The sequence below is a fragment of the Octopus sinensis genome, linkage group LG5 (genome assembly GCF_006345805.1).
Source record: "Octopus sinensis linkage group LG5, ASM634580v1, whole genome shotgun sequence".
In the NCBI taxonomy this organism is placed as follows: domain Eukaryota; kingdom Metazoa; phylum Mollusca; class Cephalopoda; order Octopoda; family Octopodidae; genus Octopus; species Octopus sinensis.
Window position 1 is genome coordinate 90,398,335 of NC_043001.1, and position 26,500 is coordinate 90,424,834.

Below are 26,500 nucleotides of genomic sequence, written 5' to 3' on the forward strand. Positions count from 1 at the left end.
AAAAAATTACCTTGAGGTATTTAGATCCAAAGGGATTAAGAGCATGTGTTGTGTGGTTTAGTTCAGCATGTTGGCAGGACAGGAAGTAGTAGTAATTGTGGTTCTTCAGTTCCTGTGTTGTGAGTAAGGGGAGACAACTCTTTTGAGTTCTTCAATAAGGGCTGTTGGTAAAACCCAAATTATAAAATTATCATTTTAGCTTCATTTGCGTTATCTTTTTATATAATTGCTTGTTAACTTAACTTTCAGATTTTAACACTTTATTTATATTATTTTCTAATTATATAAATCTGCATAGACAATTGCATTTCAAATTGTCATATCATTTATAATAAAAATGATAGTAATAACAACAATAGTAAAAATGATATTTAAAGAATATAAGTTTTAGCTTGAAGTGATGAATGCATGGTATCTTTATATATTTGTGTTAGTCCATCCATGAAGAGTGAGGTAGAGAAAGGAAGTTTGATCAACGAGGAGTTTGCATGTTAAGTTGTGTTTGGAATTTTTCAATAAAGAGATTCTCCTTGTTAATTCTCTCCTGTGTGGTGATCCCGTCTTACATTGGTAGAAGGGGAATATATAGAATTTGGGGTTTAAGTCTTTAGCACATGAGTCTAAGTGGTCACTCAGTGGAATTTGTCGGTATTCCGGGAGATTTATTTGTTCTTTATGCACCGTTACTCGTTTACGTAACGGGAGACTCGTTTGTCCAACATAATTATGTTGGCAACAGCGCATGTGAGAACGTAGATAAGGTTCTCGGAGGAACAGGAGAAGTTAGTCTTGATTTTAAACTTCGTACCTTGTTTGAAGGTAAATTCAGAGCCTTCAAGTAGAAAGGGGCAGGTACCACAGTTTGAGCGTGCACATTTTTTTACTGTTGGGGGTGGATGTGGTGTGTGAAGTTTGGCATTTGTCAATGACGAAGTCATACAATGACGAAAACCGGTTGAATAAATATATATTTATATATTTTATCAATTTCTCATTTTATTAAAATTTTCTTTCATTTGAGCATTCTGCATTTTTTTAAAATTTTTCCTTACTTATCATTTCTCCACGTGCGGTCAACAAAACCCCACCATTTATTGATCTATATATATATATATATATATTTATATATATATATATATATATAGGCCCATGAGTTGTGTGGTAAGTAGCTTGCTTACTAACCATATGGTTCCGGGTTCAGTTCCACTGCGTGGCACCTTGGTCAAGTGTTTTCTACCATAGCCGTGGGCCTACCAAAGCCTTGTGAGAAGATTTGATAGACGGAAACGGAAAGAAGCCCGTCGTTTATATATATATATATATGCATATGTATATGTATATGTATATGTTTGTGCGTCTGTGTTTGTCCCCCCAACATCGCTTGACAACCGATGCTGGTTTGTTTGCGTCCCCGCCACTTAGGCCGATATAATAAGTACTACGCTTACAAATAATAAATCCTGGGATCGATTTGCTCGACTAAAGGCGGTGCTCCAGCATGGTCGCAGTCAAATGATTGAAACAAATAAAAGAATGAAAGAATATATATATAATACACACACACATATATACAGATATTTGTATATGTACAAATTCGTATGACGTTTATGACGTCAACAATATATGTAAGTATGTATGTATGTATGTATGTATGTATGTATGTATGTATGTATAAATATATATATATATATATATATATATATATATATGTGTGTTTAAGTATATATAAATTCTTACGACGTTTATGATATCAACAACATTTTTGTGTACGTATTATATAAAGATGAATGAGTGTGTGTCTGTATGAATGTACATGTATGTATGTATGTACGTATGTATGTGTTTATTCGTAGATGCGTACATCACAAAAGGATCAAGATTCTTCCTGATCCATAGACTCATTAGGTCATGTCATGGATTTTGTGAAGTATATATTCCCACAACCGTGAACTGGACGCTACCTTATCTCAGGATTAATCATTCTTGCCAATTCAATGGTCTGGAGGAACGTGAAATGAAGTGTTTTGCTCAAGGATACAACTCAAAGTATTGCATTGAACTGTCAAGAATGATTAATCCTGAGATACAGCCTTACAATAATGTGTGCAACACCCTTCTATGATAGTAATTATTTTACGGTATTATTCTCAACTTTAATTAATAATTATTCCTAACAATTGGAATTTTTTCAAAACTTAGAGAATTTAATATGAAAATTTCGTCTACAAGCCGGATTAACCGAAATTCCGATACGTGTATTTATAGCTCATTTATTTCTTCAATCGCCTCTTTCTTAATTAATAATTATTTCACGCAATTGACTAAATGCCAAATGGAATCGATGAAGTATCCAAATTCTCTCTTAAATGAAGATTAACCGAGACACTGCTACTTGGGTTTATAGTTTATATGTTGCTTCCATGTATTGTTTCTTAATTGATAATTATTTTTAACAATTGGAATGTATAGGAAATTGGGACGACTGAAATTCTGTCTAAAATAATGATTAGCCGAACTGCCTTGAGTTGAATTTATAGTTTATACGTTCCTTCAACTGAAAATTATAAATTAATTTATAATTAGAAAATCGAGACAATTCTGCCTAAAAGACTGTTTAACCGATATATCGAAGTGTCTATTTTTAGTTCATATGTTATTCAGTTCATATGTTGTGCCCGGAGTATCCGATTAATGGCCAAATCGCTAGTGATTGAACATGTAACCTCATCATTTCGCCCATTGGAAGATTAGGGCGTTCTAAAAAGCACTAAGAATAACAATTGTAGGCTCTCAACCTCTCTGATGTACTAAGACAAGAGTTCGTATTGGAATCTCTCTCCAGTCAGACAGGCTTCCAGACATCTTAGAATAAATATGCCGTGAATGCATAATGTTCGAAGACCAAGTAATGTCAAACTCCTACGTACTGAAGCAGGAGTTACGATTCAGTATAGGTACAATAGGGAATGTTTCAAGACTTACAGGAGAAAAACATGCCCATACCCGTCCCATTGCATGTCTAAACATTATCTGGAAACTACCGTCACATAGCATGCCTAAACATGATCTGGAAGATACTCACTGCAATATGTGCGGCAAAGACATATACTTTTCTGGCACATGAAGAAATACTACCAAGAGAATAAAAAGGATGTAGGAAGAGTTCTCAGGGTACCAAGGATCACCTGGTCATCGATAAAACAGTTTTGAGGCATTGTAAAAACATCATAGAAACATTTCTATGACTTGGATTGACTTTAAGAAGGCATATGATATGATGCCTCATTTTTGGATCGTTGAATGCCTGCAGATGTTTGGTGTGGCTGACAAATTTTCTGATGCATAGCATGAAAGAGTGGAAAACCAAATTGTCCTCAAGTAATGTGTTCCTAGGAAAAGTTAATATTAAAAGGGGCATCTTCCAAGGTGACTAGTTTTCTCCGTTACTATTTGTAATTGCACTAATATCCATAATAATAACAACAACAACAACAACAACAACAACAACAGCAACAACAGCAACAACAGCAACAACAACAACAACAACAACAATAATAATAATAATAATAATAAATGCTCTGATGCAGTATCAGACAGTGGTTTTTTGCGGATTCTGATCTTAACTGACTGGAAGTGTTATCATGTACATTGTTTTGTCTTGGTATAAAAGATGGGCTGCAGCAAATATTCTGCTCAATACCACAGATTTGCTTGTCAGTTGTTTGACCTTAACCAGTTGAGCAAGTCCCTTAGTGGCTGACAATATGTGCATCTCTGATCACGAGCAGAAGTAGTGGGGGAGCATCATAGCCGTGTGTTGATAGGAATTCTTGGAGGTTTGGATAATTCACTTTTGGAAACAAGGGTGGTTCGTTCAACATCCTTAAACAATCTTTATTCAGGGACCTTTTGAGCGGGATGGGCTACTCAACCAGAAGAAAATTCTAAGTGAGCCCCACCTGCAAGGTCATGCGCTGTTTATCTTGAAAAGATAAACCATATGTCGCGCACATATGGTTGTGTTGCATGTTCCTGGTGTACCATTATCAGATGGGTAGTCATGATGGGTATACTGGGCTTGGAAGGCAGGCGTTGGTCTCTCACTCAATAACGATTATAAATATATGTGTGTGTGTGCGTGTGTGTGTGTGTGTGTATGTGTGTGTGTGTGTGTGTGTGTGTGTGTGTGTGTGTGTGTGTGTGTGTGTGTGTGTGTGTGGTGTGTGTGTGTTTGAGTGTGTGTGTGTTAGAAACGTTCAACCATTTTTTTTCTTACGCTGAGCGTCTGCTAAGACTTTACATGCACCACATCCTCGCATTATTGTTTTTTGTGTTTGCTGTTGTTCTTATTTTGGATTTAATGTATATATATATATATATAATATATATATATATATATAATATATATATATATATAATGTATAAACATTTATATTGTGTGGATGGGTTTGTGTGCGTATGTATAATGTCTTTATGTGGGTTTATATGGGTAGAGGAGAATACTTACAGAGTTCACTTATTCGTTCGATGTTCATGCTTCAGTTCATCTGCACTTCAACAATAAGTAAAATAATATGGTTGATTTGCAATACTAAATAAAATAACATGGCTTTCTTTTCTTGTACGTTGATCACGGGAAACAATCTCGCTACATACTGTATCTCTCCCACAATTCTCTTTATTATTTCTTTCTTTTTTCGTTTCCTTTCTTTCTTTCTCTTTATCCAGGTCAATCGTTTATCATTCTCTCTCTCCTTTATACACATACTCTATATCTCTCTCATTTACACACATACTCTCTCTCTTTCTTTCTCTCTCAAAAAGAAGTACATTCTCTCTCTCTCTCTCTCTCTCTCTCTCTCTCTCTCTCTCTCTCACACAAAAAACACAAATTCTCTGTTCTCTCTTTTTCTATATATCGCCAGCAACATCAATTCTTTCTTATTCTATCCGTGATAGCGTCATCACTCTTGTTAGATAATTATTTTACTCATTACAGCTGCCTTTAACTCTCCTTCTTTTTGATTACTCCCACTTTACTTTATATTTTTAGAAGTTAGGAAATTGAGGATGGACAATGCAAATTACTATTCCAGCCCCCACCCAGACTTGTAAGATTGATAAATTTCATATTGAGCTTCAATCTTTGTACGCCAATGTTTGGATGAAAAGTTTGGACGTGATGAGAGTGAATACCAGGATGTTATCTTTCTAGAGAGAAAGGATTGAGAGAATTTTTTAGTGCCGGAATTAGATCAAAAGCGCTGTGCCGTTTTAAACGATAGAAGAGATGAAGGAAAAAGAATCGGGTTAACATGCAGTTTAGCGTCGTAAGAAAGTGAAAGTAAATTGCTCCCAAAAGATGAAAGTAAATTGTGCTGGAAATTGGAAGCAACGACACTGCCTTCTCATAATTTCATGTAAACAATATACGTCACACTCTCTTACCTACGTCTACATTAGTTGAGTTATTATTTTTGGAAGAGTGAAATAGCTCTTCTCAAAAAATCAAAACGAAAACAAACGGAATTAGCTCGTATAGTCCGAATGAATCCACAGGAACAACGCAAATGCTTCCCTTCAGTTCTTTCTCTACAGTTCATTAATCATGTAGGATTATTGTATTCCTTATATGTATTTGTGTTGGTTTATCATGCATCGATACGCAAGTCACCAAATTGCTTTCTCATTGGTGTTCGTTCCATGTACACCTTGAAACGGTGTACTTTATCTACTATTTCTGAAACATCTGGATAGTGAAGAGGGTCACTAACGCAGTCACTAACGAAAATTCCACTTTTCCTCTTTTTCTTTTCACGATGATATTACAGATGTATTAAATACATTCGTCATAATGCAGATGGATTGCGTCACAACGTCGAATGAATAAATAAACTATTTGTATTTTCCTGTTTGTACGCTCACACAAAGCTACATAAACACTGTTAAAACGTCATTTCGAATTGCCTGTCGCTTTTTGATCACAACGGACGAAAAGCTTTCGTTAAAGATGAAGCCCGAAAGAGCAGATCTCCAACCTGTGCCTCATGTGCGAGAAACACCAAATGCTGGCTCAATCAGCAGAAGAGAGAATATCACAAATCTATGATTTACTGACAACTTTGATGAAATAGAAGGAAGTATTGATAATTCGGCACATATAAACAGCTGTCTTGATAAAGCGTTCATCAAATTTTGGATGGAAATTAGCACAAAGATGCCAGTAGTATCATCATAACAGATATCTCGCTATAAGAACGGAAACTAGAGATAGTACAGCAGTCAAATATCTGTGGGCCAAAATCAGATTCCTTTAAGGGCTTCATCGACAATAATTGCACTAACGAAGCCCAATGCAATACAGAAAGGTGATGCAACATTAAGAAGACCAAGATCAACGCTACCCTTCATTTTCTTGCGCCCATATGAGACATGCATTCTTACTACAGATATGAATACATAGATATGTGCATACATACACACACACACACATACATATATACATATATATATACATGTATTTGTATATGTATGTGTATATATATGCGTGTGTATAGACACGTATATGTGTGTATATATGAATATATCCGTGCATGTGTGTATATAAATACATATGTGTGTAAATAGATTATTGTGTATTTATTTATTTATTAATATATGTATGTATGTCTATGTATATATATATATATATATATATGGAGAGAGAGAGAGATGTATATATACTTTTTGTTTATTATATGTAGTGAAGTAAATATGTGAACTAGTATGGTCTCCACCACCTCCCCTCCCAAACCAATATATATATATATATAATAATAATAATAAATATTAGGGAATAAATCCAAAATTACAGGGAAAAAATCAGATTTAGGATTAAATCCAATTTTATAATAATATTAATTCGAGACAAAACACTATTTTGCAAATCAAACAAGGAAAGACTTAATCAATACATAAAAAATTTTAATATAAAGTAAATTTTTTATGTATTGATTAAGTCTTTCCTGTTTGATTTGCAAAATAGTGGTTTTGTCTCGAATTAATATCATATATATATATTATATATATATATATATATATATATATATATATAAACATTTCTATCAACATATTTTTATCAAAAGACATGTACCTTACACCTCATTAACACCACCACCCTAAACACACACCTAAAACAGAAAATTATTTAGAGAAAGAATCTGGAGAAATATTTCACCATTATATTTGTCACCAAAGGTCAACTATGCAAATGGCTTCACAAAACACTCTTTTAACACCCCACACTTCCAAATTCCACCCCCAATCAAGTATCTTGCTTCACCATTCACTGTTTTCTTTCAACTCTCATTCATCAATACTCTTTCACTCGCACACTGATTAACAAACCCCAACCCTACCCCAAGCACACCCAAATCCCATATATAGAATCACAAAGCCCCAAAACCTGAGATCTGTTTGAGAAGGAATGCAAGAAAATTCTCCAGAAAAGTTAACAAGGAATTTTTGTAAAAAAAAATCCACACCCAAGTTAACAAAGAACTTACTAGATCAATGAACTAAAATGTAAAATTCATATTATTAAAAAAAATTTTAATTATAAATTAAACTGATTAGAACTAACTGTACCAAGGATCTCACACATTTTCCGATATACATACATACATACATACATATATATGTGTGTGTGTGTGTGTGTGTGTGTGTGTGTGTGTGTGTGTATGTATGTATGCATATATACATACAAAACACTCATATTACGTATTATGTGTGCATGTATGTGTATGTGATATATATATATATATGCATACACCTATATTGCGTATTGTGTGTATGTACGTGCACACACACACGCACACATACATACATACATACATACATACATACATACATACATACATACATACATGCATAGATACATACATGCATACAATATATATGTATGCACACATTAAGCATACCTCGCACATTTCTCTCACCATCCCAGTTACTAATATCATTTTCCCCCTTGCACCCGGTCTTACCTTCTTCGCACATATGTCTTCACATCACGCCCCTAACAATTATACGCACGCTCATGCACCACACTGCTTCCAGATACAGATACACGCTTATATTCATATATATATATATATAAATATAGGCGCAGGAGTGGCTGTGTGGTAAGTAGCTTGCTTACCAACTATATGGTTCCGGGTTCAGTCCCACTGTGTGGCACCTTCTACTATAGCATCGGGCCGATCAAAGCCTTGTGAGTGGATTTGGTAGACGGAAACTGAAAGAATCCCGTCATATATATGTATATATGTATGTATGTATGTGTGCGTATATGTTTGTGTGTCTGTGTTCCCCCCCCCCACCAACATCGCTTGACAACCGATGCTGGTGTGTTTACGTCCCCGTAACTTAGCGGTTCGGCGAAAGAGACCGATAGAATAAGTACTAGGCTTACAAAGAATAAGCCTTGGGGTCGATTTGCTCGACTAAAGGCGGTGCTCCAGCATGGCCGCAGTCAAATGACTGAAACAAGTAAAAGAGTAAAAGAGTATACAACACACTCACTGTTCTTCCCTTCTTAATTCACCCTCTCCACAAAACAACATTCACACCTCGTCTTGTAACCCTTCGCCCATTCTTTCCTCTCTGACTATTTATTTCTCCTTCCTTCTTAAGAAGGACCAACGTCCGAAACGTTAGAATATTTTTCTCTTTCCATTACAGCCTTAAATTAAAACCTTGTTTGATAAACCTCTTTTTTTTGTTCTTTATTTATAATTCATTATATTTGCACTGTGTGTGTATATATGCGTATATGTATACAAAACAACCGAACCAAATATATGTCGATAAACTGTATACCAGACGAGGAACTAAGTTCTGCAGTCGATAAAATCGACAAAAATATAAAATGTGCTCCAGCATGGCTACGATCAAATAATTGGCATCAGTAAAAATATAAAAGAAAGAAATACTACATTGGCATCATAAACTAGGCAACATATAACATAAATGTTTTCTATAGTAATTGAATATCTGTTGGAATTGACAATAGCAGAAGATTGGTAAATCGAGTTAGTTTTGTTTTCCTGCTTGTAGCCATTTTATTTCGCCTTGGCTACTGATTTGTTCAAGCAAGACACAAAGGTTACACAATCTTATTTTCCCATTCTTTACGAGACAAAAGGACTCATTAGTTTTAAGATCTACCTAACTCCGATAATAAAATATGTATGTGTCTCTAGGAACGTGTAAAGACGGGGTTCAGTGTATGCGTCTGAATGTGTGAGAGTGTGTGTATGTCTAGAAATGCATTTGCCTATATACAACCGTATCAGTATGAGTCCCTGTCATTTAGCGAGGATATAGAATATGTAGGTAGAAGTGAGGTGAGTGAAAATAACAAGCATGACTGGTAAGTAAGAAGAATACATCAATCATCCTAAAATGAAGGAACAGGCCTGAGAGAAAAATAAATAGTTTGCGAGTGTATTGGAGAGAGGAGAAAAAGAGAAAGCGAAAGAGAAAGTAGAAACCAAATAGAAAAAGGAAGAAGGAAGAATACGTGAGCATGTGATGTGTGTGTGTGTGTGTGTGTGTGTATGTGTGTGTGTGTGTATATATGTGTGTGTGTGCGTGTGTGTGTGGTGTGTGTGTGTGTGTGTGTGTGTTTGTGTGTGTGTGTGTGTGTCTATTTTCACCCTTACAAAAAGCTGCCACGAAACTAAGTTACGTGGAATGAGTTAACAAGCAAGATAACTAAGCTATGCATGTTTGGCACCAAAGAATATATCTTGGCCAAAAGCCCTTTCTCGTCAATGTGCAGTTTCGAACTAGTTGGAAAATACTCACAAAATTGTTCTGGAAAAGTGCCAATGTATGTATATGGGTGTGTAGATATACATATACATATACATACATACATTTATATTTATGTACACTCCCTTGCGCACGCACACACACACATACACACATAATTATATGCATCTAAATGTGTATATATGTATGTGTATATGCGTGTGTGTATATATATATAGAGAGAGAGATCAATAGATAGATACATACATATTTACATACATGCATACATACATATACATATATATATTCATTTATATAATGCTCTCATATATGTATATAAACATGCCCATACACATAGGCTATATATATAAATGCACAAGTTCACACGTACATACATACATACATTCTTAACTACATACGTTAGTGCGAGTCTATCTTTCGAGGAGTGTCTATTTTGGTGCAAATGTGTATTTATGGACATTTTCGAAATATCATCCGTAATATGTGTTACTTTGTCATCGCCCGATGCACAGACCGCATATAATTTCAGCTATGATTTCAATGGAATCTTCCCGTTTATTTGACTGTCTAATTATAATGCGTTAATGTAACTTATAGAGCTAAAAGAAGGGCTTCATTTTTGGGATTCTAAATACTTATTTCGGTGTAATTTTTTCTCTAAACAAGGCGGAAATGAAGCCGATAACAGATTAAAGAATATGTCCCCTTTCGTGTATATCTGTGTTTTATTTTTTTATTCTTTTATATTTTTACTCGTTTCACTCACTGGATTACAGCCTTGCTGGAGTGCGCTTTGAATGGTTTACTGGAACAAAATCAATTCCAATACTTATTTGTGCTTTATTTTAGAGTCTGGTACGTATGATTTTAGAATCTAGTCGTATTCGCCTTTTGTCGAACCACAAAGTTACGGAAACGTAAACAAGCCAACTCCGGTTGTCAGGTGAGGAGAAAACAGAGACATGCACACGCAAACATACATCATATTTGTATGTATGTATGTATGTATGTATGTATGTATGTATTTATGTATATATGTATGTATGTATGTCATTATTCAGTTTTATTTCTATGTGTGTATGTATGTACGTACGTATGTATGTACGTACGTATGTATGTATATATGCATGTATGTATGTTTGTATGTGTGCATATGTATGTATGTATGTATGTATGTATGTATGTATGTATGTATGTTTGTTTGTTTGTTTGTATGTATGCATGTATGTACGTATGTGCAGCTAAACTAGAAAGCCCTAAACAAGTATTAGCTTTACCAGAATTATAATCCCAATGAATTACGACGATGACGACGATGATTTTTGGTTCAGACATCTGGTCAATTGTGTTTTTCTTTGTGGGGTGGGGATCAATTACATCGACTCCAGTTATTGGTTGGTAGATGAAAGGCAAAGATGACTTGGTGGGGAATTTGAACTCAGAACGTCATGAGCCACAACAAACAATGCACAGGGTTTTGCCTTTGAGTGCAAAACCGACAATTTTCAAGGAAGAGTTAGTCGATAAGGTCAACTCCATTACGAGACTAGTACTATATTTTATTGACCTTGAAACGATGAATGACAAAGTTGACCTAGGCGGGATTGAACGCAGAACATAAAGAGCGAGAACAAATACCGCAAAGTATATTTTTCATCGCTCTATCGACTTCGCCATTTCACCATATATGTATAATTTAAAGATTAATGACTCGATCTTCAACACAAGTTTTCTGAAATGGTTTTCAAGGACTTTATTCTCCAGCGAATCTAAATATATATTCTTTGTTTATTACATTGCTTTGCATGTTTCAGTTACTGGACTGTGGCAGTGTTTGAACAAACTGTATAATTAGTTACGCATTTGTGTATATTTCTTCGAGCGTATGAAATTAGTGAAGGTATTTTCTAGTGAGTGGCTTTAATGGTTGTAAAAAACTATTTCTAGTGAACCAGAGACAAGTGTTATTTCCATATAATATTCGGCTTGTTTTTCTGCATTTGCCTATGCATACTACATAGATTACACACACACACACACACACACACACACACACACATACGTAGGTGCAGATGTCACTGTGTGGTAAGAAACTTGCTTCCCAACCATGTGGTCTTGGGGTCAGTCCCACTGCGCGGCACCTTGTGCAAGTGTCTTCCAGGACTATGGCCCTGGTCCAACTAAGGGATTGTGGATATGGTACGTGAGAATGTGTGTGTGTGTGTGTGTATGTGTGTCTGTGTCTGTGTGTGTGTGTGTGTGTGTGTGTGTGTGTGTGTGTGTGTGTGTGTGTGTGTGCGTGCGTGGCTGTGTGATTGGACCCCAACCACCGCTTGATACCTAGTGTTGGCTTGTTTGCATACCCGTAACTTAGCTTAGCCTACAGCAAAAGTTAGCCGACAGACCAAGAACCAGGCTTAAGAATAAGTATTGTGGTCGATTTGTTCGGCTAAAACTTTAAAGAAAGTTCCTTTGCATGGCCACAGTACACAGACTGAAACAAGTCAGATGTATCTGTTTTCCTTCCATTTCCTCTTTATCAATTTACTTTTCACGTCAAGATCCCTGTGATTTTTTGCAACTGGCACGGACTTTTTACAACCGTTCACGCGCAATCACATACAGACATAAAAACAGGCATGCATGCACGCACGCACACAAACACACACGCACACACACACACACATTCACGCACACGCGCGTGCCTGCTCGCTTGTGCTCGTGTATACACTCACATATCTGGATACCTGAGTCTGTGTGTATGCGAACATGCGTGCGAATTTGCACGATTATGTGTTTGTTACTCGATTATATTCGTGTAGAGATATTTATGTATCCCGAGAAAAATGGGTTACACATAAAATATCATTAACTGATACCAGGAATTACATAATTTAGAATTCATATGCACTCATAGGCACAAATATCCTACCATCTCTCTATCCATCCACCTATCCATCCATATAAACATACATATATGGTTTAATTTGCTATTAGCCACTTTAATAACTTGTAATTTTCACATTACAATTCTACTGAATCACCAACTGATTCTAATGGTATTTTCTATAAACTGACAAGGCGAGTTAGCTTAACCCTAGGCCACGAAGTAGCGTCAAAGATGGGGGATATCCGAAATTACAGATCTGACAATCTCGCTTGCTGTATAGAGATTGTCTCCCTTGTCAGTCAATAGATACTACTTTGCCCGTGGCTAAGAACTGTTTTAACTCTTATTTCTAGCAATACTGGTGCTGACATACATCCTTTGTCACCTTAGTGACGATTGCACACACACATATATATATATTATATTAAATTAGAGATAAAACCACTATTAGGCAAATCATACAATGAAAAACTTAAGCCAATACATAAGATTATTTAATTTATATTATTTAAATATATAACAAAATTATTAAAAAAATATAATTAATATAACCTCGCCAAGTTAAATATTTAAACCACCTGATGAATGACTGTAACTCGAAAATTTAAAGAAATTAACAACCGATCGTAGTGTTATATTAATTATATTTTTTTAATAATTTTGTTATATATTTAAATAATATAAATTAAATAATCTTATGTATTGGCTTAAGTTTTTCATTGTATGATTTGCATAATAGTGGTTTTATCTCTAATTTAATATAATATAATATTTTACTATAAAATTGGATTCAATCCTAAATCTGATTTTTCCCTGTAAGTTTGGATTTATTCCCTAATATTTATTATTAATTTATATATATATATATATAGACACACTCACTCACACACACAGACACACACGGACACGGACACACACGCATATATTTATATATATATATATATGTTTTATTCTTTTGACTTGTTTCAGTTATTCGTCTGTGGCCATACTGGGGCACCGCCTTGAGGAGGTTCGAACAGGTCGACCGCAGTAATTGCTCTTTTTAAAATTGGTATTTATCTTACTGGCCTCTTAAATTACTAAGACGTAACCAACACTGGTTGTTAAGCAGTGGACAGGAGACAAGCTCATCAGAAATACAAGAACACACAGGTAGATATCTACGACGGCTTCTTACAGTTTCCGTTCACCAGATGCCGTGGTGTGAGACTGAATCCAAGACTAGATAGTTGGGAAGCAAGTTTCTTCCTCATACTGCCACATCAGCGCTTATTGCTATATATAGGCGCAGGATTGTCTGCGGTATGAAGCTTGCTTCCCAACCACACAGTTCCGGGTTCAGTCCCACTGCGGGGCACCTTGGGCGAGTGTCTTCTACTATAGCCTCGGGCCGACCAAAGACCTGTGAATGGATTTAGTAGATAGAAACTGAAAGAAGCCCGTCGTATATGTGTGTGTGTGTGTTGTGTGCATGTGCATTTGTGTGTCAGTGTTTGTTCCCCACCATCGCTTGACAACCGATGTTGGTGTGTTTACGTCCCCGTAACTTAGCGGTTCGACAAAAGAGGCCTATAGAATAAGTACTAGGTTTACAAAGAATAAGTTCTGGGGTTGATTTGTTCGACTAAAGGACTAAAGGCGGTGCTGAAACAAGTAAAAGAATAAAAGAATAGAAGAATATATATCTATATATATAAAACTGTAGTTGTGTGAGTGTCTGTCCCCTTCGATTTAGATTCCTAACTCCTCCCACATTTTGCGGTGCAGTTTAACCAAATTCGGGTATCTTATAGTCGTGATTAATATCGAGCCCGTCTGAGTATTAGCGCGCGTCTACGATGAGTCTACGATTTTAAAAATAATTTAACATCATTTTTTATTCCATTTTGATGCATAATTTTTCGTGTGTCGATGGCGGCGGAGTTGGCGTCCATGGTCACACCTGCACCTGTTTGCTTCTCCCCCTTCTTCCCTCCTTCGTGAAGCTGTGGGGAAGGGAGTGTAAGGAAATCAACGTCGTAAAGCGTTGTCAAGGAGACCAGCGTTCTTTTAGAACAACGACTTCATGGCTTGAAGACACCAAAACAGAAATGGCTAAGAAAGCCCGAATCGGCATCTATAAGGGAAGTAACTCTCTAAAAATGCTTATATATTATTTCCCTTACAAACCCGAGCAACGCCGGGCGATACTGCTAGTATCTATATATATATATATATATATATATATAATATATATATACTATATATATATATATATATATATAATATATAATATATATACATACATAACACAGATGTTTTGCGTTTCACTGCAGCTGTTTCATGCGTAATGAACAAATATGTTACATCATACAAAAAACCGTTTTCTTAAGGTGAAAAGAGAAAATTAACACTTAGAATTTCTCACAAAATAGAACATAGTGTAGGAACGACCCACACAACCGGGTTACAGCTGATTGGTGGACTTTGAAGCAGAGATATTATCCATGGCTTAAGAAGGTTACATTCTCGCCAGCTAGACGTTATCAGAGCACCCGTTTATCAGGAGTTTATCAACAGTAACACCGTCTAGTAGATGAGGCCGCAGCCGAAGCAATGGATTTTGCTACTAAACATGTTAAAGATGACATTAGGTTACACTACGTGATGAGAAGATGGCTTTTTATATCAGGCAAAATCCAGAGGTAACGTGTGAGCCGGTAGAAGCGCTTGCTGAACAAGTCATGTGTCACAGGAAACTCGTCATGCTTTGATATTTCCGTGAAAGGGATCTTCGGCCACGACTAGAAGGAATAACGATAACTATGCATGAAAACTAGAGGGATACTCATGGCGATGCATATCAAATTCCTATCGCCTCTGATGGCCACAGAGGTTGTGAGCAACGACGGATGTGTTATACTGCCGCACCACTTCCGCAGTGTTTCAGGATCAATACCATAACTTGTGCTGATTTGCTATACACAAGCTGAATCAATGGAGTTACCCAGCTTCTTAGAACACGTGCATTTCAGTGGATATGGAACTGGGATCACAATCGTACGGTCGTGAGTTCGATTCCCGGTGGCGCGTTGTCCTTGAACAAAACACTTTATTTCACGCTGTTCCAGTCCACTCAGCTGGTAAAAACGAGTAGTAACTGCATTTCAAAGAGCCAGCCTTGCCACATTTTGTGTCACGCTGAATCTCCCTGAGAACTACGTTAAGGGAACGCATGTCTGTGGAGTGCTCAGCCACTTGCACGGTAATTTCACGAGCAGGCTGTTCCGTTGATCGGATCAATTGGAACCACAGTTGTCGTAACCGATGGAGTGCTACTCTATCTCGTATATAGCCCTAGCAACCTAGAAATGGGTGACCGAAATTTTCACGATAATGTCACCCACAACATATTCTCCAAGCTCTCCTCATAGTGAGATGTAATACATAGAGATTCAACTGCCCCACAGTGTCAAATGTCCGTTGGCATCAGCGTCAGCCAATCGATTCTGTCATGCACTGTACACGTGATCCATGGGTGCCGTCATTAGGACTGAAGTGATTTCGTTGAATAACTTCTTTTCTTATATCTATCTAAAGGAACGTGAGTGACGTTTTACCGTTCCGATATTTCTTCTGTTTGGAATTAATTTTGTTTTTCCCAACGGAACCTAAATTTAGACACGCATATATGTATGTATGTATGTATGATATGTATGTATGTATGTATGTAGTTGTATGATGTGTATGTATGTATGTATGTATACACATGCATATGCATATATGTATATATAATATATATATATATATATATATATATATATTATATATATATATAATATATGTATATATATAATATATATATATAATATATATATATATATATATATATATATATATTTCCATTTATATATATATATCAATATGCACTTTTTTATTCATACATACATGCATATATATATATATATATATATATATATATATATATATATATATATATATATATATTATATATATATATATATATATATATCTATGATGTGTAGGTGTGTAGGTATGTATATGTATATATATGTATATATATATATAATATATATATATATATATATATTATATATATATATATATAATATATATGTATGTATGTACATGTGTATAATATATATATAATTACACCTATAGATATATAGAAATATGTCTAAAAATATTTATTTATAGAGATATGTCTATATATGTACATGCGTAATATATGATACATATATATATAATACACCTATAGATATATAGAAATATGTCTACAAATATATTTATTTATAGAGATATGTCTATATATGTACATGCGTAATATATGTATACATATATATATAATACACCTACAGACATATAAGAAATATGTCTACAAATATATATATATATATATGTTGCTGTTGTTGTTGTTGTTGTTCCTCTTTTTCTATTGCCACTGTGATACTTCTAGTATGGATTCCTAACTTCTATGTTTCCAATACATTGGTTTCCCCACCACACACACTCACACACCCATACCCAACCTCTTCCTTACCTCTATATAACAGTATTGCAATCGAACAATTCACTTACAGCAGTTTGTGACCACAATGAGGGGAAATTTTTTCCAATAGATGGCATCAACGCGTTTTCATAAATGAATCTCTCTCAGCTTCCTTACCAAATCCGTAGCCATGGTGATTCCTTTCTCTCTTTCCATTCAACTGATGATGTAGTTGTGACGTCATTCGACGGTATTTTTCTCACTCTATATTGTCTATCGTTTTCGTTTGCTTGTTTTCCATTTTTTACATAAACAAAAGAATCCTGCACAAATACACACATTCACATGTACACATACATACTTACACACACACACACACACACATGTTTATATGCATATATATATATATATAATATATATATATATATATGTTATCTATTCTCTATTCACACAGTGAGCATTTACAAACACATACACATATATGTGTGCATATATACATACATTCATGCATACATACATAATATATATACATACATAATATATATATATATACATATATATATTATATAATATATATATATATATATATATATATACATGTATATATTATATATATATATATATAATATATATATATATTATATATACATATATATATATTACATATACATATATATACATATACATATATATATATTATATATATATATTATATATATTATAATATATATATATATATAATATTATATATATATATATATATATGTATGTATATATATATATTCATTATATATCATGTAATATAATATTAGCTGCCTATTCAGGCGGTTATATTTATATTTTGCTGGAAATAAATCTGTTACTGTTCTTATCTAAATTAATCTGAACCGAGAAACACCTATACTTTGCAGATAAAGGATGTTCCCCTTCACCTTACCTAGTGGAATACTCCGTGCTACTATCTGACGTCATTATCATGACGTCAGAGAAAACTACCTCGGCCTCTACCTACGTCAAAATCTTTGCATTATTTAAGCTATTTTCGATATCACTCGCAAAAATTTAGCACTGTTTTACAACATTCGTTTAAAAAAAGAAGCGAATTCTCGTAAATGTATGAAAAATATAACATTGAAGCAATATATTCACGATCATCGGAAATTTTAAAAAAACAGATAATCTTATATTTCTTAATTATTATCTTCTGACTCATAAAGCAGTTTTCTTGTGGATGAGCTCAGCGTTCCATTTTATTGAGAAATGTTTTTTTAAATAAAAGTAAATATAATTATAAAAGTAAAGAAAGACTATTTTAATTAAACAGAATCCAATTTTGCGCAGGGGTTTATTATCAGTATTTTTTACATTGCCCACCGAGTATGTACCTCTTTTTAGATATTTGATTGTATTAGTTCCCCTATGTTTAATTAATAAAGAAGGCAATGACATTTATTACGAAATATATTAGAATTTAGTGCATCAGAATTGCTTCTATTCACCGATAGTTGTTACGAATTGAGACCAATAATTTTTAGACAATGGAGATAATCGATACCAATGACTCCAGGACTTGCATGGTGCTTCATTTTATCAATACTGAGGGTGTGAAAAACAAAGTTGACCTCAGCGGGATTTATACTCAGAACGTAATAAAAACAAAAGAGAACAAATATCTTACAAGGCGTTTCTGCGACGATCTAAAGATTCTGCATTTTCGTCACCTGCTCACTGATAATGTCATACTCATACTATAATCCCCCAAAAGTCGAGATTTTTTGTTTTTTATGAAAACGTATTTAAATACAATTTCCAAAATATATTTGAACTATTCCTCTGAACTTAGTTTTTTACGAAAATATATTTAAATACAACTTTCAAAATATATTTGAACTATTTCTCTGAACCTCAGAACTATTTCGTCTAAACTCTGGTTTAGAAGAAAGGAATGATTTACCAATTGGAAAGAACGAAAACGGACCTTAATCACCTGCTCGTTATGGATTAAACCGTTTGCCAAATCAGAAAAAACAGATCAGCTTATGGGAACAAAGTTTTTGTGTGTTATGAACGAACATAGAGATGGAAAGGGACGTTACGAAGTGGGCGACGGTCACTATGCACATGGAGAAACGAAAGAATAGTGGTACAATATACATTCGGGGGAATTTGAAGTCAGAACTTAAAGAGCAAGCTTGGGGGATGTCACTAGCTTTGGGAAAGTTACTTAGATTTAAGGCCTAAGTCTGTCATGAGCCCTTGAACTCATAAAGCTGGAACTTAACCCATATTCCATGGCGGGTAAATGACTGAGATTGCAACACTCTCCACAGAATGGAACACAAGTTTGTCGCAGAATTAACTTTTTCCCAGCAATTGCTAAAACTCATTTTCCGCAGATCGGAGTGGAGCAACGTGAAAAATAGTAATTTGCTCAAGAACACAACGCACCGTCTGGTCTGAAAATAGAAACTACAACGAGCGCAACCCTCTAACCATTAGACCATGCATTAGAAAAAAACATCCGATTTGTTTATATATTTATGATACCGTTCTCTCGACTGAAGACTAGGAAAACAATTGCTACTGCTGTTAAGGATTGCTCACTTGCCCCTCAACAGCAGATATGAAAATGAGAAACAGCAAGTATGGCGGGTTGTGGGTAAAACAACGAAAAGCTGGAAAACAAATCGAGGCATGATGTGGTGGTTTCTAGGATGAGGTGAATGTATGGTGAGAGAACTGCACCAGTACTAGGCTGGTACTCATTTTCATCTGGGTAGATTGGAGCAATGTGTAATGATAAAATACACTGCCCGGTTCAGTAATTGAGCCCACGACATTATGATCGTAATTAGAACCACTAGGCCAACATCAAACAGATGAAAAGCAAATATTACAGATAACACAGATTGAAACTATCATCTCTTAAAAGAGAAGACTGATTTCTGAAATCTATTTCAGAAGATTGATTTCTGAAGTCTAAAGAGAAGATTGATTTCTGACAAAGGTGGATGAGAGACCGAATCTAACTCTTTATATTACGTGTAGTCAGTGATGTCATTAGCGAAGAAGAAAGCCCCTCTCCTATCATAATTTCATTAGAGAAAAGATTAAGGTTTTGTCCCTTACATAAGAGTTTCTCACTTCTTTTCAAATGAATGTTATAAAGGTTAGTATAATTTGTGTTATCGTGCGTTTCAGAACTGGTTGTCTGCTACCGTCTCATTGCCGTATATGACTTTGTCTTTCTCATATGAGTTCTTTGGTTTAGCAAGGTATATAAATATACTCTTCCTGAAGAGTATATAGTCTTCAAATATATAATATTTAATTTTTTTTAATTCAGATTATGCAATAGAAGCAGTTTCATAATGTAAACATTACCGATACCACATACTTAGCGTATGCGTGTTGTTTAAAAGCTAAACGTCTTTAAAATGATTTTCCCGGGCGATAAATTGTAACTCTTAGCGTATAAACAAAATATGCATGTTAAATATTACGGGTTCGGAAATGTTCAACTTTCTAAGTTGGAAATTCTAATACTATGATAAGTCGCGTAGCCAAGTGGTCAGTGTGTTCGGTTCACGACTATAATATTCAGGGTTCAATTCATGCACAAAGTAGTACATTGAGTCCTGAAGCAAGGCATTTCATATCATGTTTCTCCATTGTACCCAGTTGAAAATAAGTTTCACCTTAGCACTGGTGCAGCCTCCCTCCATGTCTCGTTCGCATATCCTGGATATGCCACTGGATCAAAGAGTGGCAGAGTCGAGATGATGTTTACATCTGCTCGTAACTACATAGGCATGTAAAACAATTTGCGAAACTATGGTGAAGGCCGGTTCTTTTATGTAATAGCATTAGAATTTTCTTGAGCTTATTGATGCGTTACTATAAGCCCAAATGTATATAGTTACTTTATCTATGCTATATGAATTATGCTATATATCATGACATTAAATTATACTGGTTAAAATCTGTTGCTGCGCTGCCGGATAAAAATATTTCCAAAACATGCACATACCTTCATAAATGTGCAAATAATATTTAGATTGTCTTTTGGTGAACATTAGTAATAGAATATAAGATAAAACAAATAAGATCATGCATTATATATATATATATATATATATATATATATATATATATATATATATGGTGTTGTGTGCGTGTGTTTGTGTGTATTATGTATGGGTGGTGTTACATATATATATATAAGTAGTTGTATACTGTCAACTTAATGTGACTGTCCCATGAAGGGAATAATACTACTGCTATTTAGCCCTAGGAAGCAGCAATGCTTCCTGTCGGCCTTGACACATTTCTTGTGTTCTTATGTTTGCTAGGGGAGATAAGCACCTCCATCCAGCTAAGCCTGCATTCAGAGACTAGTTTCTGAGTCTTTGCTCGTCATCAGTCTGGAGTAGCATGGCCTTATTTCTTTATTATAGGCACAATGGCCTGATTATATAGAGAGGACAATACAAAATATATGCGGGGACACAAAACGAATGAAAAAATGAAAATGAACTGAATATAAACAGGATGTAAATGAGACAGCCATCTCGCCCCGCTGCGAGACGGACTGTGATTATCTCTTCATAGAACTTACTTTCTTAAACTAACAAAAAAAAAAAACATTTCAAAAAACATTGCTTTTTACATCTATCCTAGCTGCGCTACAATGCCAAACTGCGTCCTTTTCTTTCATTTTTTGTTCTACAGACCGTATATGTCCTTTTACGAATTACAATTTTTCTTTCTTTTTTTTCACAATGTAATTGTATGTTCATCAATTTTTCATTATTACAATTTATTATGTTCATTTTTCTTTTTTCCTTCGTAATTTTTCTACATTTTCCTATTTACCTTTTTCATCCTTTCACGTTATGTTTCTCTCCGTTTTTTGTTTTCCTCAATGCTTTTTCCTTCCTTTACCTCCTCACCGTTCTGGTTCTTCTCTCCACTGCAACTCCACATTCTGCACTCTCTCATATTCCGGTTCATCTGTATTTCTGTTTGACTATACTTGTTCATTCTCTCTTTGCGTATCTCTGCTGTATCTCTCATGGTCCCTCTGTTTCGCCTCCTCGTCGCTTTGTGTCTCTATTTCATCTTCCGCCATCTCTGTTGGTAGCTCTTCCATAACTTTAGGTTCGCTTTGTGTTTCCTCTTCCTGGTTTTTGCTTCTTTTTATTTCTGTTTATTTCTGTTATTATTGGAGATTTTTCCTTTCCCGTTTTCTACTTTTTATTTCATCTGTTTTTTCCTTCTCCGCACGTTCCTCTGTCCATTGTCTTTGTTATTCCATAACACTTTCCATTACTTCCTTTGTCACTTCCTCGACTGGTTTACAGTCTTTAATTTTATGGCCTCTCAGACCACACCTATAACATCTGGGTAGTCTACCTGTCATAATTATGTCTAATCTATCTCCTGTTCGTAACTCTATTATTTCTGGGACTTCTTTGTAATATTGTGGCGTTACGACTTCGATTATTTCAATGTCGTATCCCCAGAAATTCTTGCATTCGGTTTTGCTGACTAGTTGTATTTCCAAATCAAGGCTACCTTTTCATAGCTTTTCTCCAAAAATGGCCACTATCACCCATTCGGGCTTTATCGTTAGGGGCGGACTTCACACTCTGACTCCCGGCGCACTGGGTAATAGTGACCATTTTCTGCCTTCTGTTACTTGTTTGCTGTTAGTTACCGCATCGTCTTCTTTCTCAAAAGTTACCTCTACAGTTCCGTATTTTTTTCCTTTGTTTATGAACACAATTTTCTTCTTTATACTGCTCAAAATTAGTGTCTCAATCCCATTTTCTGGTAGTCTCTCTATCCATCTGTTTTCATTTGAAAAGGTTCGAAATTTAACTGTTCTTTCTATTTTCTTCTCTTCTTCTGGCATAACCAATTTGCTGTACTTTCTGAACTTCTTTATATCCCACTCTATCTGCTGATGCTTCAGTCTTCCTCCGTTCATTGCTTCCTGCGTTTCTGCAACCTCCGCATACGTTTTCACGTCATCCTTTCTCGTTCCGCCCAACATGACGGTCTCGCATCTATCGGTCTCACTTCTCAGAAACAAAACTCAAAAGAGCTCTGGAGTAGCAAAGAGGCACGACAAGCGGGAGCATAAAACAAATTATGTATAATTGATGGAATGATTAACAAATAATGAGAATGAGACGGCTCGACTCACTCCCGCTGTGAGACGAACCGTGAATTTTTAACATTAATTCTCAATACCATCGGGTCTTACTCTGAGGCGAAACTACGACGATCTTCTTACCATTATCGTATAAAATGTTTCATTAAGTGTTCACATTAATCTTTCTATTTTATCTTTTTTCCAAATATTACATTTTTTCCTTTTTTCTTTTACAATTTCACAAAACAAATAACACAAGTTCAATTCTCAGTTCATTTACAGTTCAATTCACATTTTTTTATAACATTAGTTGCATTACACTCGTAATTATACTTACCGTCTACGTTTTTTCACCACATTTATTCTTTGTACGACATTTCTTCTCCCTCTCGTTCTCCTTCTTTTCTTGTTTTCCTTCTCGTGTCTACCGCTTCGTTCACATCTTCCTCCGTTTGTGTACCTGTAATTCCTCCCTGGTGCAAATACGTCTCTTCCATCTGTTCTTCTTTATCTTTGAGCTTAAACAACTCTAGACTTTCTCGCTCTGTTTCATCTTCGTTTCGCAGTTCCATCACTCTCTCTATCTCTTCTATAGGTCGTTCCTCAGTATTACTGTTCTTATATGTTGTATTCTCTGAGTAAAGAAATATATATGTTATATTCTCTGCTATTCCTTTACTTTTTTCGTTTCTTCTAAAGTTGGTGACTTTTTACGTTCTCTCTTCCTACTCTTCCCCATATTCGTTCTATTATTGTTCTCCATCTTCTCTTCGTCGGCTGCTTTTTCTTCCACCGTTGTTTCCAAGCTTTTCTCTACTTCTGTATTCGGGCATTTCCTTCGCATATGTCCCCTCATGCCACACACGTAGAATTTTGGGGGTCTGCCCTGCAGCACAATATCCAACTTTTCACCGGTCGGTAATTCTACCGTTTCTGGTATTTTCTCATAGTATTCTGAGGTTACGGCGCAAACTGCTTCAATTCCGTAACCCCAGAAATTCAAACATTGGTGTTTTACTCACTGTTAGTACATCCAACTTTGTATTTCCTCTCTTCAAATTCTCTCCGAAGATTCCCACTATTACCCATTCAGGCTCTATTATGGGTGGGATTCTTCCAACTCTAATTTTCACCAACTTTTTTCTGGTGTGACGGGTATGAGAGTCCACTCCTTTCTATCACTTGGTCGTTCATCTTTGCCTTCTCCACATTTTCAAATATAACATTTACCGTGCCGTATTGGCTTCCTCAATCTACGAAAACCTACCTTCTCCACGTATAGCTACTGTGGAGAATGTAGGTAATATTTTGCAAAGTAACTTTCAGAAATTAATTGTCTCTTACATCCAGCGTGATTAATTCGTTTAGGTGTGTTACTAGGTAAAACCATTTCCGTTGAACGTTTTTCATCTTTTTAAAATATTGATATTAATAAATGTTTTTTTATTGGCATTTAATTATTAACATAATGTCATCTCAGTTCATTGTATGTATTTCTTTAAATCCGCTAAGCTATTGATATTATTTATGTTTTTATTTACATTTCATTATTAGCGCACAATTGTCATCTTAGTTTATTACGTCATATTTTTTGACATAATGTCTCCAAAGAAGAAATCCTCCATTGGTCGAAAAACAGCGGTAGTAGAGAAATTGCAAAGAATGAGAGCAAATGAATCGTCACATGAGACTTAAATTAGGCACTCACAAAATGCTGCACGTACAGCTACTGCAGGTGCAATGGAAAGCGATGAACAGCATAGTATTTGCCTGGTCAGGAATGCTGTATTAACACCTTCAGCCAGTACCACCCGCTGACCATATCATTTCTTTCATATAAATTTCCTTCATGTGGTACTATTGAGCGCGCTCACGGGCTAATTTATCTCATAAATGTAGTTCCTATGTCTGCCGATTGTTCAGCGTGGTAGCGGCAGCGCCGACATCCGCAAAGGAGAGTACGTTCACTGAGAGCTTTTTGGTGCGTTCAAAACGCACATAACCCCCACATACAAACCACCGCCGCCACCACCACACACATACACACAATTTTCTATGACTAGGTTAGGGCCTGGAATCTTCCAAACAGACGCATGACATGTCACTTAGTTGAATTAGCCCTTCATTTACTCTACAAATGTTTTGTCGTCAATGCTGCACTTCCCCGTATTACATGTTTTAACTTAACTGTACTATATATATATACAAACTACGGCATTTAAATCCCGAGCAACGCCAGGTAAGACTCCTAATATATATATATATATATATATACATATATACACACACACACACACACACACACACACACACACACACACACATACATCTAGTGGGTTTTTGAAGTTTTCATTCCGTTATAGTGCGCTTAAAATTCCCGCGTTTTAAATCACAACTTCTTAGTTGCTAAGGTGACAACATTCTGCCTATTCATCTATCTTTCACACACACACACGCACACACACAAACACACTTAAACACACACATACACATAAACTCACACGCAAACAACAACAAAAATAACAATATATCTTTCGAATCTTGCTAGTTACAATGATGACAGTAGTTTGCTTATCAGTCTATCTTTAACACATACACACACACACACACACACACACACACACACACACACACAAACACAAATTCTCTCTCTCTCTCTCTCTCTCTATCTATCTATCTATCTCTCACTGTATTTCTCTCTCAACAACTTTTCCCCTCCCCATTCTTCTAAAAATACATTGATGCATTGTGACATAGATTTTGATCCCTCCCCTTCTTTGCCTCCCTTTTATATAGGTTGTGATGGACAGAAAAACACGGAGATACGCTTGTCTTTTATAATATAAAATTATCTTTATATGTATGCATTAGTATGTTCCTATCTACTTTTACGTCGTGTTAAGGGAAGTAACTCAAATCAGATCATAATGGTATACCGTGGTAAAACCTATTTCTTAATTGTAATGGCTGTTTTAGGCGGCGAGCTGGCAGAAACGTTAGCACGCCGGGCGAAATGCTTCGCGGTATTTCGTCTGTCTTTACGTTCTGAGTTAAAATTCCGCCGTGGTCGACTTTGCCTTTCATCCTTTCGGGGTCGATAAATTAAGTACCAGTTACGCACTGGAGTCGATATAATCGACTTAATCCG